The sequence below is a fragment of the Protomyctophum bolini genome, assembly GCF_963924005.1.
Source record: "Protomyctophum bolini genome assembly, chromosome: 2".
NCBI classification, from domain to species: domain Eukaryota; kingdom Metazoa; phylum Chordata; class Actinopteri; order Myctophiformes; family Myctophidae; genus Protomyctophum; species Protomyctophum bolini.
In genome coordinates this window covers 40,776,012-40,803,139 of record NC_137863.1, presented here as the reverse complement: position 1 = coordinate 40,803,139, position 27,128 = coordinate 40,776,012, and positions in this window count along the sequence as shown.

The window sequence follows — 27,128 nt, the reverse complement described above, 5'->3', positions numbered from 1 at the left end:
GTCAAATCAGTTGAAGGCCAGCAAAGTGTCACCCAGAGGACAAGACAGCCTGAATGCTGAATGCGACAGGCACAACAACCAACTTCATCTGCGTGTGTGTGTGTGTGTGTGTGTGTGTGTGTGTGTGTGTGTGTGTGTACGTGTGTGCGTGCATGTGTGCGCGCTCGCACGTGCGTGCGTGCGTGCGTGACATATAAGCTATTCTAATCTTAGAATAGACGTCACAGACACCATACCTGTAACTTTCACTAGCCCGCGGGTTGCCTTCCGGTCACTCAGCCACTCTACCCCTGAGCCACTGCCCTTTGTAACAACTGTACAGTAGTTTCTTCCAAATCTGTTCTCCACCCCTTAACATATTTGTCTATCTTTACACTACCGTTTGTAAAAAAATGTAAGTGGGTATGATTACAGGAACACTAGAGGGGTGGTGCTGAGATTCAACATTTGATTCATCATTCAAAAGTTGATTCATAAATAGGCTGCATTAATTCAAACCGTATTTATTTATTTCATGCCAGGCAAGCATATTAATTATGCTTCATACCAGATGTAGATTATTCACAGCAACTATACTGCGTACTGTGTGCATGCATGTTAATTAATGCAGGTGCTGTTTACATACCGACAGAGTGAAAAGTGTCTGATTAAAGACAAATTGTTTTGCTGTTTGGCCTGAAGTAAGCTTATAAATCTAAGTGCACAATAAATCACTAATAAGACAAAATCAGATCATCTGTTTGTGTTCATGCAAAGTTTTAACCCATTTTGGTGTTTTAAACATTGTTATAATATAGCTATTGAAGAAAACTGGAGGATTTAGAATATTTTTTATTTATTTCGAGGTCAGGCCAAAATGGATTAATCATCAAAAGTGAATAAAAGCCAGGTTTGTTGTACGCAAATCTATCACCTGATGGCAGGCAGTTGGAAGGAACGAGAGACAGAGAGAACACCGAGTGCTGAGTTGGCCTCGGGCCACGGAAAACAATGCCATCCACCACAATACAAAAACATAATAGTACCTGGTCAATAAAGATACAATTTATTTTGTATTAACTCTGAATGTATGATTAACTAATCATTTATTTAAGCATCAATTAGTCATAAATTCCTTGTCTTCATCATCAATTAATGTTGAATTAACTATGACTTGACCAAAGTGATATACCTTAGTTAATAATGTTATTCGACAGTCACATAATATACATTAATTCATAATGCGACAATGTTCTGGGCCAAATGTGGTGTGTTTGTAGATCTGCTTTTTTGGGAGCCTTCTATGCCCAGGGGTGAGTACTCATAGGCAGGCAGGATTAGTGAGGCAAGTCGGTCTCTGGAAAGCATAGGCGTGAAAATGCGCACGCGCGCGCACACGCGCACACGCACACGCACACGCACACGCGCACACACACACACACACACACACACACACACACACACACACACACACACACACACACACACACACACACACACACACACACACACACACACACACACACACACACACACACACACACACACACACACACACACACACACACACACACACACACACACACACACACACACACACACACACACACACACACACACACACACACACACACACACACACACACACACACACACACACACACACACACACACACACACACACACACACACACACACACACACACACACACACACGAGAGCAGAACCTATACGCCCCAAAGTGTTTCACATCGCCCAGTTATAGCACCACCAGGAGGCCGAGTTTTGCAACAGACACGTTTTTTATAAGAAGCAGAAATTGATTTTTTTATAACTGTAGCAATTAAAGAGCTGCATCTCCTATGAGCCATGACTCGCTTATGATTGCATCTAATTGAAATAAGTATCTCTTAGATGTGTATGTGTATACATTGTATGTGGGATTGGAGTTTAAAAAAGAAAAAGAAAGCAGATCTACAAACACCACATGTGGCCCGTAATATGGTTGCATAATTCTTGTATTAAGTAACTGTGGAATAGCATTATTAACTAATGATATATTACTTTTAAGTCAGTTACTTGAAGACAAGGAATTCATGATGAATGTGTATGATTAATTAATGCCTAAAGAATCTATTAGTTAATCATAAATTAAGCGTTGACTAAGCCTCTATTATGTGTGCCCCTAGATAAGGCCATTGGCCACAAGGGACAAAGGACTGATCTCCATATATGGGCATACCAGAGGTATAGGATGACTGACAGGCTCAGTGATGTCCACGGGCATATCGGTGGGATCGGCGAGGAGACGTATAGGCGAACTCTAAATGTGAGGGCTGCATTAACGGCCTCTAGTGTAGAAGATCTTTTGAAACGAAGGGCGCAATTAATTTTTACACCCTGGCACCCCCCTCTTCCATAATTAATCATGCCTGCTATATCTCCCACTGCAAGCTATCATTATATACATGTCAGGGTCTACAATAACGGTATGGTTCTTAGATGTGGTTCTTGGACTTCATGTGGCCATACATGTGACTCCACTGGGCAAGGTTTCAGCCCAATCCCAACACCTTTGACTCTAATTATAAGTCAAAGTTATAGAAAATAATAATTATGTATACCGAATGTACGCCTACTGGCGGCATGCATAAGACATAAGATTGGTCCAGTGAGAGGCGTGCGCACGCACGCACGCACGGCGCACGCACACAATCCATCCCTGGCCTTCAGACTGGCCGAGATAACTACACTTAAAATAGGATGTACTGTAATGCATTTCTAGCGGGTCTTTCTTCCAGACCTTCCCTTTTTATAACTAGCCTCCATTTTGCTGCCTGCATGGCACAGCCAGCTGTCCTTTGCTTCCCTTCCTTTCCTATCATTTCCTTGGCACAGCTAGGCCCAGCGCCATGCAGCGTCTGGCTTTCTAATTGACTCTGGCATGGCAAAGTGAACAGGTGAGCTCCACTAATGGGGCTGATTACTGTGTATGTGTACTGCACTGAGGAATCGACAACGTGGAGGGCCATTTAAACACCCGGAAAGATCGAGAAATATGTTCTAATGACAGCCTGCCCACCCCTAGCAGCCGCTGCCCCCCCCCCGGGGCTTCAATTCAAATCATGTGCAACAATCGCATATACCGAATTATATTATTTTGAAAATAGGTTCAAGGCTTAAAAAATGACTACAAAACACTGAGAGAGCTTAAATAATTTGTCACCATTTAGAATGCAAACTGCGCAAGGCATTTATGGAGACTTTGTGATTGAGATTTCTCTGCAAGAACCGTAATGATCCTCTGAAATTAATGCTGGGTAAATTAGTCTAATTAGACAAGTGTGCTTTGCCCTAATTATGAGGCTGAAATGCACCATTGACTATGCCAGTGTTTTTTTCTTTCTTTTTTTTTTTTAAGTTCATTAGGGACTCGCGGTGCTAGGCTTGCATTTCAGGGCTCTCGGCCGTGCTCCAAATGCTTTATATCCTGCAGTTCAAAATATTATTCACAGTTGACTTGACTGTGCTCACAGCAAAATCCTTTACCACAGTATATGATGCCAAGTTCTATCCCTCTCTCTTCTCTGTCACTCTTCATCTCCTTCCGCCTTCCCTTTCCCTTTGCCGCGGTCTTTTCATTTTGCCATCGGGAAAGGCCATTCAATGTGATTTGAAATAGCATGAGCGTTGCCCTTCAGATTTAAGTCGTTGGGCACCTCTAGTTTGAAGCCAATCTAATCCTTGTAATCATGGATTGTACTCAAAGCCGTGGCTGGAGGAAAAGGGAGTATAGGGAGAGGGTATGGGAATGTGAAGAGTAACACAATACGTTCCGGCAAAGAGCTGTGACCCATGCATGCAATACAGTGCCTTATTTCTCTACCTTTTAAGAGATATGTGCTGGGGGAGTAAAAGTGACAGATAATGCCTTCTAGCCTGTTCCTAGATCTGCATGCAACCTATACAGAATGACAGGTGCATTTCCCAAAAAGAGAGACCGTAATGTTTTTTCTATGTAGCACTTGACAGTCTGCCTTCATCATAACGTGAGCTTAAGGGCTTCCGAAGCAGCGTGATTATTGTAGTCTCCCCCCCACCCCCAGTGTCTCTCCGCCCAGGAATTGAATTCCTTTATGGGGAGACGGAGGCTGTTAAAGGCCTTGCCTGAGAGGGCATTGATAAATCAGCATACTAAGTGAATTCTCTGTGTGCCGTTTCTCTGACCTCCATCTTTCCAGTGAGACGGGAAAAATCCATCCCTTTCCACCCCAAAAGAGCGACCTTATACCCATTTCTATCTTGCCGAAGAAGAAGTTTATGAATTTGCAAACAGTTCATCCACGCAATGTTTACTAAAGTGTCTGATAGCTCTTTTCCCTACAGCGTTAAATATTTGAGTGACCCAATAGCATGCTGTTATCCGTCTATCCTGCCTTTGTGTATAGTGTCACCCTAACCCCTATTATATTGTGGTAAATTCACTTTGCTCTGTCGCTCGGATAGAATGAATGGGCTTCACAAAATGGTTCTATTCTGTGCTGTACTTGCTGGTCTGCTGGACCAGTGCTTTTTAATTGGTTTCCCACTGGCACCAGTAAGGGATTAACATCTCAAATAACACAAAATCAGTGTTTACCCATTAGCTCTTTGTATGACCCTGTCAAAGGGGTTACTATTGGTTATACTGGCCATTTTACAACCATTACCATTTTCATACATTATTGCACAGGTTGGTCCCGAGAGCATGAAGAAAGCTTTTTCCACGATAATCACGTCATAAATATTCCACGGTAAATATTGATGTAAACTCTCATCATTTTCCATCATCTGTGTAACTGCAATAACAAAGAAAACAAAACAATGCAATATTGTAATAGGTAATTGACCACTAACAACACCATTTACAGCGCCCCACAACCTCAAATAATCAAACTTCTTTGGGATGTTATTCTTACAACGTGCCCATTCAAGATAATAGCCCCTGAACTGAAATTGTTGTGCTGCCATTTGGGAATTGGATGGAAATCGGGTTTTTTTACTTAAGACTATAGCTGCTGGAATGTGATTGCAACTCCACGGTGCTGTGTGCAAACATTACATTTTGTTGTTTGAGCCCTTGACTTTAAAATAATTTGCAGAAGGACATTTAAAGTAGCTGCACGTATAAAAGGCTGTCATGGCAGCTATATAGTAGCCTAATCAAAGGGTTGGGAGGTGTTGTGAAATGGTGCTTTTCATCTTCTGCTGTATATTCACCGGATGGCCACATTCAATGTTTGGCACAACACGTGACAGTAATTCAACGTAATCATTTGTCATTTCAAGACTGATGAAAATGTTTTCTCCCTGTATCTGAACGTAGTCAGTATAGTAGATACTAGATAGATATATCCTCTGACTTTGATTTAAACAAAGTTAAATCCAGTTGGTCCATGTAGTGGCGTACATACATTATAACTAAGCTGAATAATAATAACAATGACCTTCTGACCCTAATCCTTACCAGAGTTAACTCACACTAACCAAACATTTGTAAGGCTATATTGGATGTCAGAAACACACACATGTAGGCCTCTAGTTTGAGGGCTGTAGAGTGGCACATACATACCTGCAGTGTTTTCAGTGTTCTCTGGGTTCTCTAGGTTTCCGATAATAAAATGCTGAAATGAAATACAAGATAAACCAGTGTTATTGTTGTTGATTAGGTCCACCCTTTTAGTCCTTATACCAGAACAGTAAGATTTCATGTAAAACATTTGAAATTACAGTAGGCCCACATGCACAATTTCACATTAATAATATAATCATGCATGCACTGGTTGAACACACAAGGCAACACAATATCCAAAACACAATAAAACACACAAAACTTGACATTGTCACACATTTTTGCATTAGCATAATCTTGCTATTAAGACCAGCTGAAATAGTCTATAGAAATGGTCCATATCAATACGTTAAAAAAAATCATAAATAGCATGAATGGGTGAATGAATTACACCCTTGTCCAAGCAAACTAACTTGTCCAAGCAAAGACCCTTGTCCAAGCAAACATTGAGTCAGTCAATTGGGAGAAAGGCTTTTATATAAATATTATATACTCCTGACTGTTCCAAGTTCCAGGAGGGTCATATGCCAATTCACTTCAGTGCTATTAGTGTGTCAGGGCTTTGAGGTCTCTGAAAATGTTACAACTTTAGTTTTTTTCAACCAAGTTTCATGTTTTAGGTTGTTATTAGAGAAAGTAAAAGATGAGTGTTAATGTTTTTTCATTTGCTGCTTTCTTTCATTTTAGGGATTTTAGCTGTTTTTGACAGGGGGCGGGGGCATTCGAGCATGGGGCTAAATATGCTGCAAGAACTATTTATATGGCAGCATCAATATTTTTGAATACTGTACATACTGTACAGAACCCCAAGAAGGGTTCCCGTCCAGAAGGGTTAGAACATTTGGTCTCAATGAAGAAAATACATCTATGGATTGGACCACTCTCCAGTCTCCAGTTAAAAAATTATGACATCGTCATATTTGTCAGGCGAAACAAATGCTGTGTCCGCTGCATCTTTCCTGCTCTCCAGTTATCTCATAACATTATGCTGCGATGTGTGTGCATATGGGTGTTGGGTGAAATCAGCCCTTCTGCGGTGCTTGTGTCATAGCTTAGGAGGCAGCCAATGACTATAGGTCACTACTATGCGATTGGCTGGGAGCGTTTCTGGGAGCGTTTCAGAGTATGGGTCAGACTCCCATTGGCTTAGGCGGCATTTCAGAGTATGGGTCAGACTCCCATTGGCTTAGGCGTTTGGCGGCGTTTCAGAGTATGGGGTCAGACCCATTGATGTCTAGGTGGCTCCATTGATGTCTAGGTGGCTCCATTGATGAAGTTTGTGTTAACCTTTAATTTAGCACAGGATTTTACTATTCATATTACATTTGAAATTAGGCCACTATAACAAAGGTTTTCAGAAAATATTGCAGGACACCCTCCGGTTGATCAGAATTGAGTAGGCCTATATCATCCATGGCCATATTATAAGTAGTATAAGGCTGATGCCTTTTCCCGGGAAATGCACCCACTCTCTCTCTCCAAGGGGAGGAGAGGGAGATAATGTGCTAATAATTTATGTGCTAATAAATAAAACCGAAAAGCTATTAATATTGGAACTTTGGAGTCGTATCTGAATGCTACGTTCTTCTCTGTAAACATTGTGTTTTTTTAATGATTAACCCATTTTGGACGGGAACCCCTTTTGGTGTTTCAAGCATTATGTTATACTTTAGCTATTGAAAAATAGCAGATCTACAAGCTCATAGGCACTCAGTGCCGTGATACGAGCTTGTAGGTCTGCTATATATTTTTTTAACCGTGAAAATGTGGCGCAAATCTTTGAATATATATTCTATCAGAGTGAACGTTTTTAACTAAAATATTTGCTTCTGTTTCTCCTGGAACAACATATTTTCAGATGGGGGTCGGCGGATTATTACATATAATTTTTGGGGTCCTTGACATGAAATATTGAGCACCACTGACTTAGAAACATATATTTCAGAACAGTTTGCTGCGCTGATGTCACATGACAGCATGACTTAGTTAAGATAGAAGGCTGTATATATTGAGAATTACAGGTGTTTAACTGTTATGTTGATCAAGACATTGGCTGTTAAATACTATTAACTTCCGTATGGTACAGCCTGTTTTGATTAAGGTTGAGTGTGTGTGTGTGTGTGTGTGTGTGTGTGTGTGTGTGTGTGTGTGTGTGTGTGTGTGTGCGTGCGTGCGCGTGCTTGTTTGGGGGGGGGGGTTACAGTCTGTCATCAAACAATGCCTTCAGCTAATGTCCATCCATGTTGACTGTCACATAATAATTATGACAGTACAGATAGGCAGTTAAAGGCTGCGTTGTGGCAGTTATAGGGCTCTCCTCCCCAACATTCTTCAGACTAAATTATGCATCCAAAAATAGAAAACAGTTGTTTGGAACACATGGCTCTCTTTCTGGGAAGAACACAACAGCAGTGGAAGACCCAAATTGAGAAAAAACATTTAACGTAAACTCTGAGGCGTGAATATTGATGCATTCAGTTTTTGGTATCAAGTCCCCTGTGAAGATCCTGGTAGTTTCTTGTGTTCTGCAGTTCACTACATCGTTAATATAGTGTTAAAACTAAATCTGGTAAAGCTAGAGCGATACAAAACAAGTGTTCTTTGACATGGGCCTGTCACTGAACACTGAAGAAATATTAACCATTTAAACTCTATGTTGACGTATGACTTTCATCATTTGGCTTTTCAGTGATTACGATAGAGAGCACTCTTCCGCAACCTGTGAGTGATCGTAGGACTTCAGCCGGCCCAGTCTAATGTTATACGAGTTATAAAAAAACATTTATTTCTCTGCTTAATTGTTTTTACCCGTTGGTGAAAAAATGCTATATTCAACTGCCAATAACAAAGAACTGAACGTTATGTAAGTAGTCTCTTGTCTTTCTTTTGCCATATTTGGTGTTTTCATCGCTATAGAACAAAATAGTCAGTGGGTCTTGAAAGATTGTAAAAATGCTCAAAGTCGCTGGCAGTGTGGGGTGACTGTTCTATAGAAACTCAGGCATTATAACTGTGCCAGATTCCATTTTCTGCCATGGTGTTTTCTTCAAAACACACTTTTTGTTACTACTTTGTCCAAAACTCACACATTACATTGGATGTATGTCATGTGATGTCATGTGTCATGTGATGTATGAGTTATAGATATTTCAGATCTCATTCCAAGTCTCCACCTGTGCTGAGAGGAGCACACTTTTCTAGTTTGTAGAATGTGAAAGTTACACTACATTGAAAATTACATTTTCTTTCTTCAGGGTGCTTTCAACAATGCAGATGGAGAAGAAATCACAATTAAAGGAAAGGTATAACGAAGGTAGGCAAAGTAAGGAGATACAAAATATTTGAAACAAATTACAGTTATTACAGTACAAATTACATGTCTTATACAGTTTCTGTATAAGACATGACACGTGACAGATGCTATGACAAAATGTTCATTGTGCAGCTAATCAGGGAGAAAATGGGAACAGTCTGGTAGCCTCCTTCTCTAAACCTTCAGAGGGAGTTTCATATTGTACATGGGGTTTGGTCCCTCCCTTTTGTTGTTGTTTTTTTCTTTTCTTTTTTTTGTTGTTGAGGGAATTAATCTACTTTGTACTGCCGTCTTGGTCTCCTGCGTCCCGGTCTCTCCTTGACGAGTTGGAGAGCATCTGTCACGGAGGTCTCTGGTCGTTAGCTCGTCTGTCAGCCTCAGACAGGGGCTGCCTTGTCACTTGTCATTTCCAGCGCCGCATTCAGTCTAGCAGTTTTCTTCGGAGACCCACCGTCTTTGTCATACACATGCCAATATTGATTCTGACAACCAGGGTGCTTTTGTTTCCACGGCCCCCACCCTCGGTATCTATCCCGTTTTCTTCCTTTTTTTTCTCCACCTACTCCCTTCCTTTTGTAGGTGTCGGTGCATATCTGTTGGGGAGGTTTGAATGTGGATAACTATCAAACTATAGGAGCATGCAGTAACATGATGTATCATCAGTTCATGCCTGAACATGCTCAAATACATAAGCGTCAGATTTGCGTGTATGTTAGGATGTTTGATTCAGCTGCCAGCTGTATAGTGAACGTCACCAAGATGTGCACGCCCCCCCCCCCCCCCTGGCTTCACCTCCTCAGTGAAGACAAAGGCCATGTACAGTAGGTGGAATATAAACTCTATTCTTGTATACAGTGACTCACATCTCTGCGGGCAAAAGCTCCACAATTTCCCTACGTCTGTTCGGATGAGATGAGCAGTCACAAGTGTTTTAGTAAATGAATGCCTGATTCATACTTATACTGTCAAAAAATAGCTCATCTACAAACCTGCACAATGCATCTCAACACATCACAACATTTCGAGTCACGTCGTATGGCGACGATTTACACATTTAAGTTCCAATCCAGTACCTTTTAAAATGAATAAAACCTTATTTTCACCAATCTTTAAGGTAACGTATGTTAATAAAAACTCACCTGCAGTGGTTGAAGGTTGTCTCCGCACAGATACCTCATTGACAAGTAGCTCAATCTGCCTGAAGCGCATGTATATGAATCTCTCCGGTGACCAACAAAGGATCCCCCTCTTGTACTGTAGATATGGTTGGGTCTCAAACCCGGTTTCAGTTGCAGTTAACGCTCTCTGCTGGGAGAGGACATAAAACGTATGGATTAATGCATCTTTAAGCGTCCTGGGTGGGACTGGACTCAGCAGACCTCTCTCAAAGACATCCTGATCAGTATCTGCATTAGCAGCACAATTCAGTGTCGGGTGGAAACCTCGTATGTTCCAAATCCGTTACTTTGTCTTCAGCATTTCTCTTTCATTGAAATCTACAAGCTATACAACGTATAGCTATACGTCTAAAAGTTCACAACGTGTCGCGATGCGAAAAGGTGAGATTGTAGATCTGCCATTTTCACTGTTTTTTGCGTGAAACTCTTGTATGACGAAGTAGGGCATTCATTTACGAGAAAAAAAAACTTAAAAAAGGTGAAACGTGGAGATACGAGGTTTCTGCCCAGATAGCGACGCCGTGGAGTAGTCAATGAAGGAGCTGAGTCTTGATAACAAAGTGCCCTGTTAACCCATTCTGACCTGAGATCAGATTCATACGAGGTTTCCACTGGACAACACACTGGTCTGATGAACCCATTCTGACCTGAGATCAGATTCTAAAAATGTCAGACGTTCTTCAATTTTTCAAAAATAGCAGACCTACAAGCTCGTAGCGCGCCACCGAGTGGCGCGCTACGAGCTTGTAGATCTGCTATTTTTCAATAGCTAAAGCACGACACGATGCTAACACCGAAATGGGTTCCCGTTCAGAATGGGTTAATAACCCGAGACTTGACCTCTTGGAGATGGGGGACGTTGGCTTCATTTGAATGGATTACCTGCCGTGCGTCAGGCTCGGAGACGTTATGGGAGTTCAAGTACACTAGAAGGTCTTCCTTCATTTAGCAACAGACACACACTTAAACTCTACAAAATCAACATGCGCCAACACCGTTCCATCCAAACAACAGAATGTATAGCCTCCTAAAATGTTGTGCAATTTGCCCCCACATGATATTGCCATAACACATTAAGTTAGTTTGTTCTAATTCAATTTTAAATCAGAACCATCATAAGTGAGAATTTAGACAATAAAACATAAATAAAACAAGCGTGCGTGCGTGCGTGCGTGCGTGCGTGCGTGCGTGCGTGCGTGCGTGCGTGCGTGCGTGCGAGCGAGACAAATTGACTTAATTCCTAAAGGGTTAAGATAAATGCATTTTCGGCTGCGGCAGAAAAGCTAATTCAGCACGGTACCTCCTGGAACAGGTGAAGTAATAGTTTGATCATGATTTGTCTTCAATGTTTTTGCCTTTAATTATGCAAAAAAAAGAAGAAGCTTTGTTTGTTTTTACTTTATCTATTGTGTATTGTTAATCACTGGGCCTTTAAACTCACATTTGGCCCTATATATTGTGGCATCAGTTTATGAATCTGAGGGGGATAACGATGGAAGAAAGCCCTGGTGAAATGTAATTTGAGGACAATAAAGGATCAATGTCTGGAGGCAGAGTTCATGATGACCACAACACATGAATAAAGAGCAAAGACTTGTGACAGCATGTGAGGACATTGCAGTGAAGACATTGCAGTGAAGACATTGCAGTGAAGACATTGCAGTGAAAAAAGTTAATTGTGAAACCGATAAATATGATTTTAAAGTACCGTATACTACGTTACTTAGTTCCATGGATCCAAGTTTTAACAAAATTGATTGAAACATTTGATTTTCAGATTTTCAAGTGTGCACTGCCCTGATCCAGAAAAGGTTGGGAACCACTGGGAAGTGGGATTTTATGCAATATTATGCATTCACTGAAGAAATAAGCTGCGAGTTCTTCATCTTCATTTAAAAATGAAGCAAAATCTCAGACCAGGCAGAGCTCGATCAGACAAGCGAGCATAAATAGATTTGCTTTTAAACCATAATGTGTTAAAGTCCCCCTCCAGACACGTTTTAAAGTATGTAAAAAATACTCTGCTATGATTAATATGTTGTTTAACATGGTTTCCCCACATCTACTCTTTCTCCCTCATCGAGAAAGTCTGTATCTATGAATATTAAAGTATACACACTGCCTCACCCCACCCACCCACTGCTACTAAGCAAAGTGTTTTAGGAAGTGGCAAATTCTGTGGCACAGTCGGTAGTGCTCACCTCACAGCTAGAAGGTCCTGGGTTCAATTCCCACTGGGGGAGCTGGGGGCGTGTTTCCTCCTCCGCGTCATCAGTGCCCATACACTGCCCAGGTTGGCAGAGGAAGTGTAGCGCCCAGGATTACATTGAATAATTGACACTGGGTGAAAAAAAAAAAGGGTTGCAAAATTGTGGGTTATAGTTAAATTAAGTGAAGTGGCTTATTGTTTGTAACCCTGTATACAGTTCATATAGATTCTCTTCCAAATTATGGAAGCACTGGCGGACTTGTCTGCATGTTAGACATTGAAAAACTGTATTTTTGTATTGTTTTTTTGTACTGTACTTTGTGTGATTTGTACTGTTTTTTTTATACTTTCTGTTTCTCCCTGGGTCTGAAATAAAGCTTTGATTGATTGATTGATTGATTGATTATATTGTTCATTAGTAGACCATGATAGGTTTTAGGGATTGGTTGACATCACACAGCTGGCTCAGAGAAGGACACAGAAGGTAGAATAATGTAAAAATGAGGCTCTGGTGGCGAGTTCTGCATGCATACAACAATGTGTACAGTCAAAGTCTGGCCTCCAAGAGGAGTTAACTAGGTGGTGTAACTAACTGTAGACTTTAAATGGGCTGTAGTTTATAGTGGGTAGACAAGCAGTCTGCATAGGCGGCGGGTGCATAAGGCTAGGGAAGGCTTAGCCTTCCCAAAAATTATCCTGGGTATTTTTTTAAATATATATAATATATGTGCGCAGCATTATAGAAGGCTATTGTGTGTGTGTGTGTGTGTTGTCGCTGCCCCCTGGTGATCGCTGATCGGATATAGGCTATACACTACAGCAACTGGCCTAATCAGCATATGATTGACTACTATTGGTGTGTCTGTAAACCTCGTCCTTCCAGTCGCTTTGTAGCAAAGAGTAGCGCACGCTGGTTTGTTTTGGGAAACAGCAAAACGCAAAATGTATTTTTCAAGGCAAAGATAAAGTAGCCTAATTCAGAAGAAGAAGCTGTGAGTCGGCTGTCAGAACTCAGTGCCCGCACGGTTCACAGTTCACACCACTGCAGCAACACTGACACGTTCAGCGGAGTGACTGCTGTCTCTGTGCCGTCTGTGAAGGGCCATGAGCCGCGACTCCCGGAGGGGCAGCAACACCGCCGGGTAATCTACACTGACTGACTCGAGACTTGAGAAAAAGACGTCCAAAAGTCGTTGTCTGTATAGGCTAATTCATTGGTAAAAGTATGCTAAATAACTCATTTTTAGACCATCTGGGAAAGAAATAAATAAATAAATCCGCGGCGGCGGCCTCGCTTCGCTCGGCCGCGAGAGTCCCCCCCCCAACGCAATTCTATAGCCTACCCAAAGGTAAAACGCACCCGCCGCCTATGGCAGTCTGGTAATCAGAAGGTCACTGGTTTGCCGGCCCGGTCCCAGGGGGATCCCCAGCTAAATGATTTGTAGTTAGGAAGCAAAGAGATGCTTAGTTAATACGGGTCTGTAACTCAGAGAGTGCAAGAACTGAACCAAAAGGACCTGCAACTCAGAGTTAAATAAACAGTAAACGCAGAGTATAGAAAACACTGAGCAGGTTAAATTGGCGTCCCAGACATACATTTTAAAAAATGGGGCACTGTGGCTTAATGCATATCAAATTGGAGGTCCTTGAAATATAAGAGGTTGAGAATCACTGCTATAACAGTCTCCATGTCAGCTCCTCTTTGGGAGACCTCTGCATTTAAGATTTTTCCATTTAGTGTGTCATGTGTGATTATTGTTCGGGTTTACTGGGTGTTTTATGCCTCCGCTGAAAACCAAATTGCACTTTGTACGACCGACAATAAAGTGGTGAGCGTGATATGTGGTTGCTGAGGAATAAAGCAGGACAGAATATGACATGGTCAATAACATCGCAGCTGTGCTGTGGTTGCCAGCACAGCTCATATAAGCCTGAGCTGTATATCATCACAGCTGTGATTTTCACCATAATGTATTACTCTTTCGTTTTCCATTGTAACATGAATTACAATAAAAGTGCCTTGTATTGTAGAATACGACACCAATAATGTGTATATTAATAAGTGCTTAATCTTGTTAACATCTGTTTCCTTGTCACCGGTGCAAAAAGGAGAGCCGTTTTGTCTTGGCTAGGCAACGCAAATATTAGCCAGCTATAAGTCTTGGGCTGTGACATTATTTTGGCTTATGGCTGCTTAAGTTAATGGACAACATCTCAGGTGCACAACAATGAGCAATGAGCAGTGCAATATCGTTTCGTATGGCATATGTCGAATGTGCATATAGTATATGTATGGATATTGCATTTTAAGCGTTTGTCTGCTAAAACTCCACCACCTCTGTCCTTCTCATGCAAGTAATGGACAATATCTAAAGTCACAACACCAACTTTGATGAGGCATCGTTTTCATTTCCTGAAAAATGAACATTTTGGAGTCGTGAGGTTTCCTCCGTACAGCAGAGATATATTATATTCAATTAGCATCACAGGTAGGAGCTATTACAATACAATTATAGTACAACTACAAGACAAACCTCTCCCGATAACCCATGCAGAGACAATTATATTACCAGCATAGCTTGATCAACAAAGTAGAAAAGCCCTTAAAATATTCAAAGAAATATTTACTTAGTTATTTTCCATCACTAATTTGTTCTACAAAAGCACAAGACATTGCACAATGTGCAGGACAAACTCACTTTTATTTATTTTTGTGCGTTGCACCAGACTCCCTGCAGCACCAGACACTTCATTCAGTAGTGGTGGATTCTTGAGCCGCAATGTTGCTCGATCGGCCCTCCTCGTACAGCAGCCCTCCTCGGCTTATACGTATGAGGTGTAAATCAATAATAATATTTAAATCTGACTCCAATACAATGTGTATTGTATTTAACTAACAAAACCAAAAAACATCAGTTACAGTATTCTGCCTTTAGCTTATGCATTTAATGTGTGGTGGAGTGGTATATGGTGAGTTAAATGCCTAAAATGTGATGGTTAACATTACTCTTAACAGAGGAGAAATAGAGGGCCTGTCTGTCAGTGTGCCTGTATACTGTAAGGACCTGCGCACCTGATAACATTTGGGCCAAAATGCTAATTTTGCCAACACAGCGCTCAGCCAAAGCCCTTCTCTCCAGGATTACCCACTTTAGTTTAGCAATAATACGGAGCAGAGCTCCATGGAGCTGGCACAGTGTTGAGGGACACTTGTGTGAGAGAGACACGCACACGCACGCACCCACACACACTACTATACTAGTGAATGTGATACACATTTTAATGATTTTATGAATGCAATTTTTAGGCCAATTCCTTTCATGTGATAGATATATAGAGAGAGAGAGAGAGAGAGAGAGAGAGAGAGAGAGAGAGAGAGAGAGAGAGAGAGAGAGAGAGAGAGAGAGAGAAGGGGGGGGGGTGTATTTGGCACACAAGTATAAATCAGGCATAACTCCTAAATAGGCCTACTAATCCTACGTGTTTTTACCATAGAACAATGATTGCTCTTGTGAGGACAGGACGAAGACACTGTCTTCTAATTCTGCTATATTTGTGGATAAATTTGGCCCACACAAGTATGGTCACACACACACACACACACACACACACACACACACACACACACACACACAATGTACTTTGAAAAACTGATGGATATAGAAGTTGCCATGACAACGGAAATGAAGAGGACCTGAGCTAATTCTATGTGTGTGTGTGTGTGTGTGTGTGTGTGTGTGTGTGTGTGTGTGTGTGTGTGTGTGTGTGTGTGTGTGTGTGTGTGTGTGTGTGTGGACCTTATATGGAGTCTAGAGGCTTAAGGAGTAACACAAATTGAGGTTACAGAAACTGAAATATCAATATGAATGTCAATAGGGAAAGCCTACAAGCCCTACAACTTCAGGGTGGCCGAGGCCAAAACAAACCAAACTCTCCATCCTACCTCAAAAGGAAAAGAGTTAAGCTACCGCCGTCCAAACAAATTACAATCTAAGCTCCCTAACTACACATAAAGGGCTGTATTTTGCGTGTCTTAAGTACCAGGTCTTATTCCCTAACTTGCGTAAACTAAAGACCTGGAGGCGTGATCAATGTCATTTCTCTATTCTGAGTGTCCAAAGAGCATTGATCACGCCTCCAGGTCTTTAGTTTACTCAAGTTAGGGAATAAGACCTGGTACTTAAGACACGCAAAATACAGCCCAAAGAGTCAAATATGCGTCTAAAAGAAAAAGGCAGTAGACCCCTACCAAGCTTTCCTATTGAAAGTTATACAATGTTTTGAAATACTGCAATTGATTTCTTAACTACCAAAATAGCTTAGCGTGTCTGTACTTTAAACACACAGGAAGTAAAGTTTAGCTTTAGCACTCAGCAAAAAGGATCTGCCACTCAGCCTATACAGAGTATAGCTACAAACAAACGGGGTTCAGCAGCACAGGTGACGGATGGCAAATGGGCTGGTGTTCATCACAGGCTTTTATACTGGCTGTCTGATGAGGAGATGAGGCCCAGGTGTGTCTCCAAACACCAAGCCACTCCTCCAATCTCCACTCCACTCCACTCCACCCTCCAATCACCATATAGGGCACAGGAATCACAGAAATCACTCAGGAGGGTTAACGCACCATATGAGGCCACATAGGGCCGTAACAGTTTAATAAAAGTATGAGAAAGCTCTCACAGCTATCTTTGAATGCAAATCGGTATGTTCTTAGCATGGCCTCCAGTCAACCTCTACCGGAAGGTATAGGATAAATGCCAGGAAGTAGAATAGCATTCCGTACTTCCACTTTAGTCTAAATGGAGCCATTTCTGTCTTGACATCAAACAAAAGTCTGCCAGACTTACAATTACATAACTTTAGGGGAGATTGTTGTGGGGATCTGCTATTGAGCTCAAAACAAAACCTAAAGTTAACAACTTTCAACTTGGTAACCTGGCCTGTTTGCTAGAATATTCTAATTTGACTATGTCTATAGTCATTCATTAATTCTGCTCTATGTCTAAGTCATTCATTCAGCTCTGTCTATGGACAGATTTATACTTTGTACGAGCTTGAGGCTTAAACATGCGAAACCTAGCTCTGGAATGTAGTACATGTACTGAATGTAGGAAATATAGGGCTCTATAGCCATCTTGTGCGCCGCCTTACCCCTTATCCCTAATAGGAGCCACAGGCGCAAAAGCTCAAGGAATAGAGATTAACCTGTGATGTCATGACATACTTTTTATTTGTGTTCTTTCTTTTCACTTGGGTCATTAAGGTCCACAGAGTGAGAGGTCTGCTCTGCCGGAAACATCGCGAAAAAACATTATGGCCATTTTTGTATAGGCCTACCACACTAGACATCATAGACAATATAAGGCAAATTTTCATCATACTTGTTGAGAGACCCGAAACCCTGATGACCTTGGGATACATCACTGAGGATACGTCCCAGGTGCATCCATGCAATGTATTTTTTGTTATAGTTATTCTATTTATAGTGACTCTTAGGAATAGACTTATGTGACAACCAGGTATAGTCTGGAGACCACCGTAGAGACGGGTGACAGCCGGAATGTAGACGGCACCCGGGTGAGCAGTATGGGTTAGCGCCCCAGCCTGTGTCCTCCGTGAGGAGGAAGCCCAGCAGCCCTCGGTGAGGCCTTTAGGAGTGCCGGTTAACCCATTCTGACCTGAGATCAGATTCATACGAGGTTTCCACTGGGACACACACTGGTCTGATTAACCCATTCTGACCTGAGATCAGATTCTAAAAATGTCAGTCGTTCTTTGATTTTTCAAAAATAGCAGACCTACAAGCTCGTAGCGCGCCACTCGGTGGCGCGCTATGAGCTTGTAGATCTGCTATTTTTCAATAGCTAAAGCATAACATGATGCTAACACCAAAACGGGTTCCCGGTCAGAATGGGTTAAATGGAGGATAAGGGCTAAGGCAGCATGCAAGATAGGGCCCGTAGTTTGGAAGAGAGCACTGCCTGGTGTATCAGTGATTCTCTGCATGTCATTTGGGAACCATGGCGAGATTAATATTTAATATTCCTGCTGAGATTATAAATGGCTATTAACGGTACTGGCCCCTTTATTCCCTGGAGAGTCATTGCAGACTTGTTATGTGTCTGATAATAGTGATTTAGGCTGACTTCTATCTTTGAAGACCATTTTAAACCCTTATTCTTGGTGACATATATTTGAGTTCCAACTGTACTTGGATGGCTGTCGTTTCGTTCTGTATCTCTTCGCCAGAAAGAGCAGATGTACAAGCTCAAAGCGCATCGCAATGTGATGTGTTTTGAGCTCGTACATCGGCTGTTTTGGCGAATGTTCAGAACAAAATGTTCACGTCTTCCCCCAAAAAAAGATAGCGGGTGATGCTGGACCAAAATACCATTAAGAGGCAGAGTAAGCTCCTATACTCCTAGACTTCTGGCGGCGGGTGCATTGCGGGCCGTGTCACGGGAAACGGCGGCGACGAAATTGGAGCCCTTCATGGTTTGATCCTAGATGACTATTTCTATGCATTCGATGTATTACCTTGTGTTGTTGTGTCTGCTAAATGTCTAAAATTGTAAATAAGAATAAGTAAGAATAAGAATGCCTCAAGTAGTTGACGTTTATGTAATATGTAATACAGTCCGTCCGTCCATCTACCGTATACAGTATGTATGAGACACATTGGCCTGTCCGTCATACTGACTGTACTGGGCTTGATGTGTAGAGAATGTGTTGAGAAGCAGAGATCACAGCCCTATAGCCGCCCAGCGTGTGTGGTGAGTGGTGCTTTCTCTGTAATGAGGACTGGCACAGGAGGTGAATACAGCTGCCAGGCTGCCATTAGCCGGAGCACGGCGCTCACGCTCACAGACGACTCTCTCTGCATTTGAAGCTGGAGGCAGATGGCTATGCTATCACCATCACCCAACCACACAGCCATGGCGTATGTGGTGGTAGTGTGTGTGCATATGTATGTGTGCCGTGGTAGTTGGGAGTTCATGTCTACAGTATTTCTGTGCGTGTGTGTGTGTGTGTGTGTGTGCGTGCATACGTGGCGTGCATGTGTGCACGCTTGAAGTACAACAGTGGGCGACAGGGGTTGTTGTTGTGCGGCAATAGGACCATCGTTATAAACGTATTTCCATTATTTCATTCCTACAGGCGCTCAGGTATGCCCGAGGCCATGTACTGTAGACTTCCAATCCTTTGTTTTATCTACTGTAAACTTGGCATCATCTCAAATGTGTGAGGTGACTTCATATGTCTTCCCCAAGCAAAATGCACACATACTGTATACCTGCAGGTGCCCTGTATCCTTAAACCTTATTCCAATAACATCACTGTAAGTCTGTAACTTTACCCATGGCCCTAAATATGACCTAGCCCTAAAACTGAGTTTTATCCTAAAACACAATTTTCCCCATATCTTTGAGGGGATATACAGCATACATGTAGACCACTTAAACTCTTAGTCTTGGTGACACATAGAACAAAAACAAAAACAAGACCACACACCGTCTACAGACCTTAGAGTATATAATGAATAGAGACGGCACCGGATATCTCCTCCCATCCACTTGCATCAAGTTGCTCAAAAGCGCACGAGGCGATTTCACTCAGGAACAGAGTGCATTCTGGGATGGATTTGCCTCAAACTCATATGGACGTGCTGGCCGTTGACTATCATTGCACGCATTCACATTATGAAACAGCGGCGTTCACGTATGAAACAGTGTTCACGTTGTCATCATGAACGTGCACAATGATAGTCAAACGGACCAGCTGAGCGCGTTCATGAGTTTGGCCCAGCGCTACAATACCAAATCCGGCCACTATGTCCATTTCGCCTCAGGGTTTCCTCCGGGTGCTGTCTCTATTCATACTGTATATACTCTAAGCTACAGACTCACGTTTCAGTCATTAATCCATCTGCTTTTCCCCGCTCCTGGGAAGCCATTAGCAATGTTACCAAAAATGACTCTCTGATTAAAAAACAGCACGGCTGGTTTCCAGAGTTCCTGCCAGAAATGTATTGAAATTGGCCTCCCAGTGCATTGCAACAACACTCCAACCCACCCTCTTCTGATGGTGCCAATCCATGTCCTCCAACACAGATTGACTGACTGCCATTACCAAATAAGAGTTGTGTGGCATCGTGGCTAAAATGCACTCGTAATGTCCTAATTCAAAGGGTAATTTTCTACCCCAGGTATGGATCACGTCTAATTAGCACCGATCATTCCCGTGTGCCTCCTGTAATTAAATTATGAGGAGAGGATGACACATTTGGCACAGCCTGCCGCTCAATCATGGAGACCCACAGATGATTATGTGTTGATTTGAGCCTGCAGTGCTGGGGAGCCAGGAGGGAGGGAGGGAAGCGAGGTTCAGGCACAGCCGTCTCCAGATGTGCCCACAACTGCTCATGGGTAGACCTTCAGAGACCCTCGTTTGTTTCTTTCATGACCACACACCAACTACACTACAGTATTGTTCAAATCCTGTTACCGGTATGTTATTATTATACGAGAAATAGCAGCAATAGTTGATCTGCAACTACCTTCAAGTACATTAAAGGGATTCTGACATAAAAAGTTGTAATTATTTAGGTGCTCAATTGCATTAATTGCATCAATTGGATTATGATTTTATCATCGTTATTATAATTATCATGCCATTAAGATCTGAGGGGCCAATTCTACAAATCAGAAGTGCTCGCACTTTCAACTTTCAAAAAAGTTAACAACATAGCAGATGTAAAAGCTTGACACAGATGCTTTCCCGGTTTTAATGGGTTATTCAATCACGAGACACGTGTAACAACGTGGCCCAGATATTACAAATGCAATGACATCCCAATGCATGCAAGATATACTGTAGTTTTAACAAAACAAATGTATAATCTTGTTCCCATGTATATCAGGGCACTGAAATTATGGATTGGCAAGGGAACTCTCGTATATAATCTTATACTCTACATCCTGTTGCACAAATGCTATTGCCATTTCCTCAGACAGATAGCCTGCAAAGCATGAGAAACTGCCAAAGAATGTGAGTGCTGTATGTGCTGCTGATGTGAAGTGGTTAGCAACGTCCACTCCTTCACTCAGAACATCTCTGGCATCTCTCCGTCGGTAACTCAAAACAAACACTTCAAAAGAATCTAAAAGGCCTTTTAATAATATTAAAAAGCCTTTTAGATTCTCTGAAGTGTTTGTCAATAGTATTTGTCTCTCTCTGTGCAGCCAGTTCTATACCAGTCCTTCACATAAACAGTTCTCTGCGGCCTTAGCTGCACTTCTGAGTGGCCGGGCCGTGCTCCACTGGGTTACAAAACTGCAGTATGCCATCCCAACTTTAATAAACAATGATCCAGAGTGTGTCTACAAATACAAGTCGCTACACTCTAAGAAACTGGGAGGACACTCACACAACCTGTGAGTCATACAAAAAGGCACCAGATGTCGTTCCTCCCGAGAGCGTACAAGCTTTACCAGAAGTAATAGAAACCTGGTTGGCATGCCAGGGCACTGACGCAGTGCCCTGCCAGCCTCATCCTTCTCAGAGAGAGAGACGGATGAGGCTGGCAGGGCACTGCGTCAGGCACCCAGAACTTCAAGCATGTAAACTGACCCTACCGGAGCCAACCCAGGGCAAAGCCAGGAGGGCAAAGAAGCGTACCACCTGATGTAGACATGCTGTGACAGCTTGGCTGACAACACTGCAGAGCTCAAGAACCTGACCTTTTTAATAGAGTGGTCCTCTTGTCTTAAATTGTAAGAAACATATTTCATATTGTTATGCAATGATGTTTTCAAATAAACTTGAACTTGAATAAGTTATCTCCCCACCAACATCCACGAAGAGACACACGCATACGGTTACAGTAAATACAGTCTACTAAATGCACCCGCTATTGATTGGAAATGTTGTTTTTTTTAGGGCCGCTAGCCCATCCTATGCCCAGCTTTATCCGTTTGTGTGCCCATAGTGATGATTTGATTGGCTGAGCACCCCATAGCGATGATTTGATTGGCTGAGCAAAGTACGTATTGAGAATTAAAAGTGAGGACAGAAAATTGACGACGCCACACGTGATTAATTAGGACAAAAAGGACTTAAAAAGTGAGGACGCCAATTGTGATTGGCTGGAATGTGATGATGTATGATGACAAGAGCGCGCTACACATGACTAAATAAGTGATTCTGTGAGGAATACGATTATAAACGTTGTTGTCTGCATATATGCATTACGAATGTAATCCAGTCAGTAAATGAATGTGGTTGTTTAGTGGTCAGGAATTGATGTATTGTTTGGAGTGAAATTAAAGTCCCATATCAAATCTCACGGCATCCTCAAAGTACAGAGTAGTCAGGAGCTGCTTTGGATGAGAATAAATGAATCTAAAAGAATACACAAAAATATTATGAATCTTTAAAGGCAATATGAAAGTATTACTGTGGAGAACACGATGCTATTCATCACGAATAACAAGACAGCAATATACCACAACAAAGGATGCAGTAGGATTATTAGAACACCAGGAAAATGGGATGGGTTTGTCTGCACGGATATACCACATGATGCCCTAACAGCCTTTCTACAACTGCACCCTATTCAACCTGCAAGAAACGAGCACAAACACACTGAGAGAGCCATATAAATCGAAAGACAATTTTCTCAAACATATTCATGTTCAATGTATTGTGGATAAGTGGATTGTGGATAAGTCCCTGCAACATACTAGCGCCATGTCCAGGGGGTGTACTTGTACATCAGGCTGCCTCATGCTACAGAAACAGGAGATAAGCTCTTGCCCTGTATGGGCCTTATAGAGCGCCGCAGTTCCGCCCCCTTTCATGACGACGCCAGGCCCAGGAAATAATTCCCAATGCATTTTCCCCATAGACCTTTCAAAAACTATTTATTTTAAAGCCTTTTAAGCGTCGTACTTCGTCGTACGAAGCCAACTGGAGTCGTGACAAATCATGACAACAAACAATATTTTGGAATAATTACAAAGAAGAAAAACAACAAAGTGTTTTTTTCCTCTTTCTAATTATTTGTTCGGCCCAAAACATTGTGTTTATTGTCATGATTTGTCACGACAAGAGTTGGCTTTGTCTGCTGCGTAAACGTCTTTAAATAAATACTTTTTGAAAAGTCTACGAGGAAAATGAACGGGGAATTATTTTCCGGGTCTCTCGAGGGGGCGGGACTGCGACGCTCTATAGCTCAACAAGGCTTACTTACTTACTAAAGTGGTTTTGATACCATATTAACTAACTTTGCTGGGGACCACCTGGAACCCCCTCCCCTGGGGGTTCCCTCATCCCACTATTAGAACCACTGACACTTGAACCATCGTGTCACTATTCTGGGGTGAATATTTAGCAATAAATGCCGATCTACAAGCTCACATCGCGTCACAATGTGACATTCTGTGACCTTGTAGATTGCCTAGTTTCACCCGTCCATCCGTCCGTTAGTCACCCACGCCTCCATATATGGTCACGGCTCGTGACAGCACACCTCCGATATTTAGTGTAGATGGAAAAAGTAAATGGGCCTAGAATGGAGCCTTGTGGGACGCCGGTCAACAAAGTATAATAGTGTTTAGGTTGTTGAACGCATACAGACAATTCAAACCAGGGCTACTTGAGCTGGCACCTATTATACCCTCAATGTGAAAATGACTTTGTTATGATAACAATATCCAGCGTCTGTACCACCAATAATAATCCAGAACTGAGGACTCCTCACCTGACAGCTGCCTGCAAGTGGTGCGAAAAGCCATCTTGGTGAGATTGATATTGATTGTTCTTTTTAGAAGGCAGCCCATAGTGCCTTGTTGTGCCTTTTAATAATGGCAATAAACACCTTTAAACCATGGAAGAAACACAATCCCTATGTATGCATGGAGAGTGCATGCGTGGGTGTGCCTGTGCACTTTAAACTTCTGGCCCGCTCTATTTGAACCGACTTGATCAAGGCATTCTGTTATTTGGCAGGATAGACAGAGACTGAAATCTTTCAACTACTGAAGTCAAAAAAAAAAAAAAGAGCCATGCATGAGATTAATCTCTAAGAAAAGGGTGGCGGTTTCAGTGGCATAGGAGCACACTCTTGGGATAGAGTGAAGTTCATTATCATTAATGGGACATTAAATAAAAGTCAGAGGGAGGCCTCCCTGGCCTCGGGGCGTGCAGTAACAGCCAGGGCAGTGAAAATAGGCTCATCATACCATCATAACGGCCGCTCTAACGTGCGTGGAATATACAGGATCCTCATTAGCTCTCACCTCACAGCGGCTCTCCCTATACCAGCAGGGTCAATGAACTTATCTTTTTTTTTTTGTCTTAGCCAGTTCCCCTTTCCCCCCAATTTAAGTTGGTATGCCGAATCCCGAATTCCCCACACACTTGTGTGTAGTCTGTCACTGTTGACCCCTAGTGGTTGGTTTCGGACTGTTTGGTAGGGTTATTGGTATTGGTAGGTAGATATATATAAGAAAGCTAAATGGCTCACCCACGCTCTGGCCAATGGAGAGCGACATTGCTACGTGGCGGCCATCTTACCTCGGGGCCACGTACCATTGTGTCTATGGGGCATGTACTTTTAAATAACCACATTTTGCTCAATGTTCAACCAATTTTCAAACGATAAAAAAACAAAATTAAGCAGCAAATCTGCTGCCAAAACGAAGCCATGGGAAAATGAACCTGAACAGGAACTTAAGGACTATATGCCACCTTCTATGCTATACCCCTCCCCCTCCCTCTGTCTTCCTATTGGTTGACCCACATGACGTCACAGCCCAGCAGGAAAACGGTCCCGGGAATAAAGATGTACGATAACAATAGTGGGCTCGCTATACTCGAGCCCACAATCATAATAGCCCAATCACGATGACCTCTGTGTCATAATTACAATTAGCTGATCTTCCTTGGTGATAAGTATGCCGAGCACATTATCTTGTTTCTGTCTGGACTTATGCAGATGCCCTTGCTAGAGAGAAGGTGCCAACATGACTCTGAAGTGTGGGCGCTTCAATTTTCAATAATGCCCTACCACAACACATAGGACATTTAAGACTTTGTTACTGCAATTTAAATGAGCATATTCACTACGAGACTAAATAACAGTTCGATACATGTTGTCCCTATATCCCATATTATGCTTTGTCTATTTCTTTTCATTCATTCTGTAGATAAAAAAAGAAATGTGCTGTAGAACGCAGAAGGCTTCTGCAGTCCTATGGTTTATTATTTGACGACAGAAACCGTTGCCCTTAAAATTGATTGAAATGTTCATTCGCAGAGGACTGCGATGTTCTCTCTTTTATGGATACAATGCAGAAAAGGCCACCTTGAACCTGCCGTTCCCTTTCATTTCTGTGCCTTTGGCATTTGTGTTGTACGTGTCCCCCACAGAAAACAGCCACAAATAACTCCAATACTCTCAAACCCACACCAGAACATACTCACAAACTGCACATAACATCTCTCCTGGAGGCGTTACTCTGCGAGATTACAAGCCTATAAGAGATGTGAGCCTCCGCTCTGCCTCTCATCCAGACACAGATGTCCCTAATGACGGCTTTACGGCCCTAATCAAGCACTCATAAATGGCCCCTGAAACATCAGCTCAGAGCTGTCACACTGCATTCACTTCAGGAGTTGTCTATTCATTTATTTAGATGTGTTGTGTTTGCCTTCCTTATCCTTCCAATGATCTCTGTTGAGAATAAGATAATTGTGTATTAGAGTGAGGCTGTGTATTGTTCCAGTGCTCTCTCAGTGTTTGAGGGTTGTCACTAGAGGAATAGAAAGGGAATCTTTACATTGAGGTTTAGAACCACTTTTACACAGGCGCCCTGGCCAAGACAGCAGCATAAAGTTTCACAAGCTGGTAAAATGTATGCAGTATAAGGACTTTTACCAAGGTCTGCATGGGTTCAAGGAATAAGAAATTGTCCCATGGGATCGAATGTTAAAAACACTTAATATGATTATGAGTCAGTAGGGAAGGGACATACATAAGCAAAACATTTTTTTTACAATGTTCCATACTGCAATTTTGCAAGGACAAGACCTGTGCCCGTCGGCCGCTGGCCGAACGACGCAAGTTGGGATGCAATACCCATTGTCGTAGAACCTGTTTGAACCGTCTTGTCTGTCCCTTTTGTGCCCATATAATTATGGAGATCTGTCTGTCTGCCTGTATCTGAAGAGCGCAAACTGACTGAGAGTTAGTGTCGAAGTGTCCTTGAGCAAGACACTGAACCCCCAATTTCTCCTGATGTGCTGGTTGGTTGCCTGCATGCTCGACTTACTATTATGACAACAGGTGTGTCGGCAAGAGGGAGGGAGACCCGCACTCTGTCACTTGCTGGTTCAAGAGCTTTTTATTTAATGTCAAAATGCAACGTTTGGGTCTTTCGACCTTCCTCAGGCATGAATCATGCCTGAGGAAGGTCGAATGACCTCTCTATAAAAGGTACAGTTTTACAAATGAGACATTCAGCTATTTTCAACAGTTAGTGAAATGAGAGTGGACAGTGGAGGTGCAGACTGATGGCAATATAGTCGTGGAAGACGTTCTCAAATGTGTCAACGTGTAACTTCTGATTTACTGTATTCTTAATAGTGTGGCAAGTTGTGCACTGAAACTAGCAGATCTAAAAGCCCACAACATGGGCTATTTCCGGTGTTTGACACCCGCACAGGCATAAAGACATAACTCTCTCCCCATAAAGTTAGTCTCAATTCAGTTCACAAACAACAAGTTAAACCCAAGTAAATAAATAAAATAACAAACGTGTAATCTAACACTCA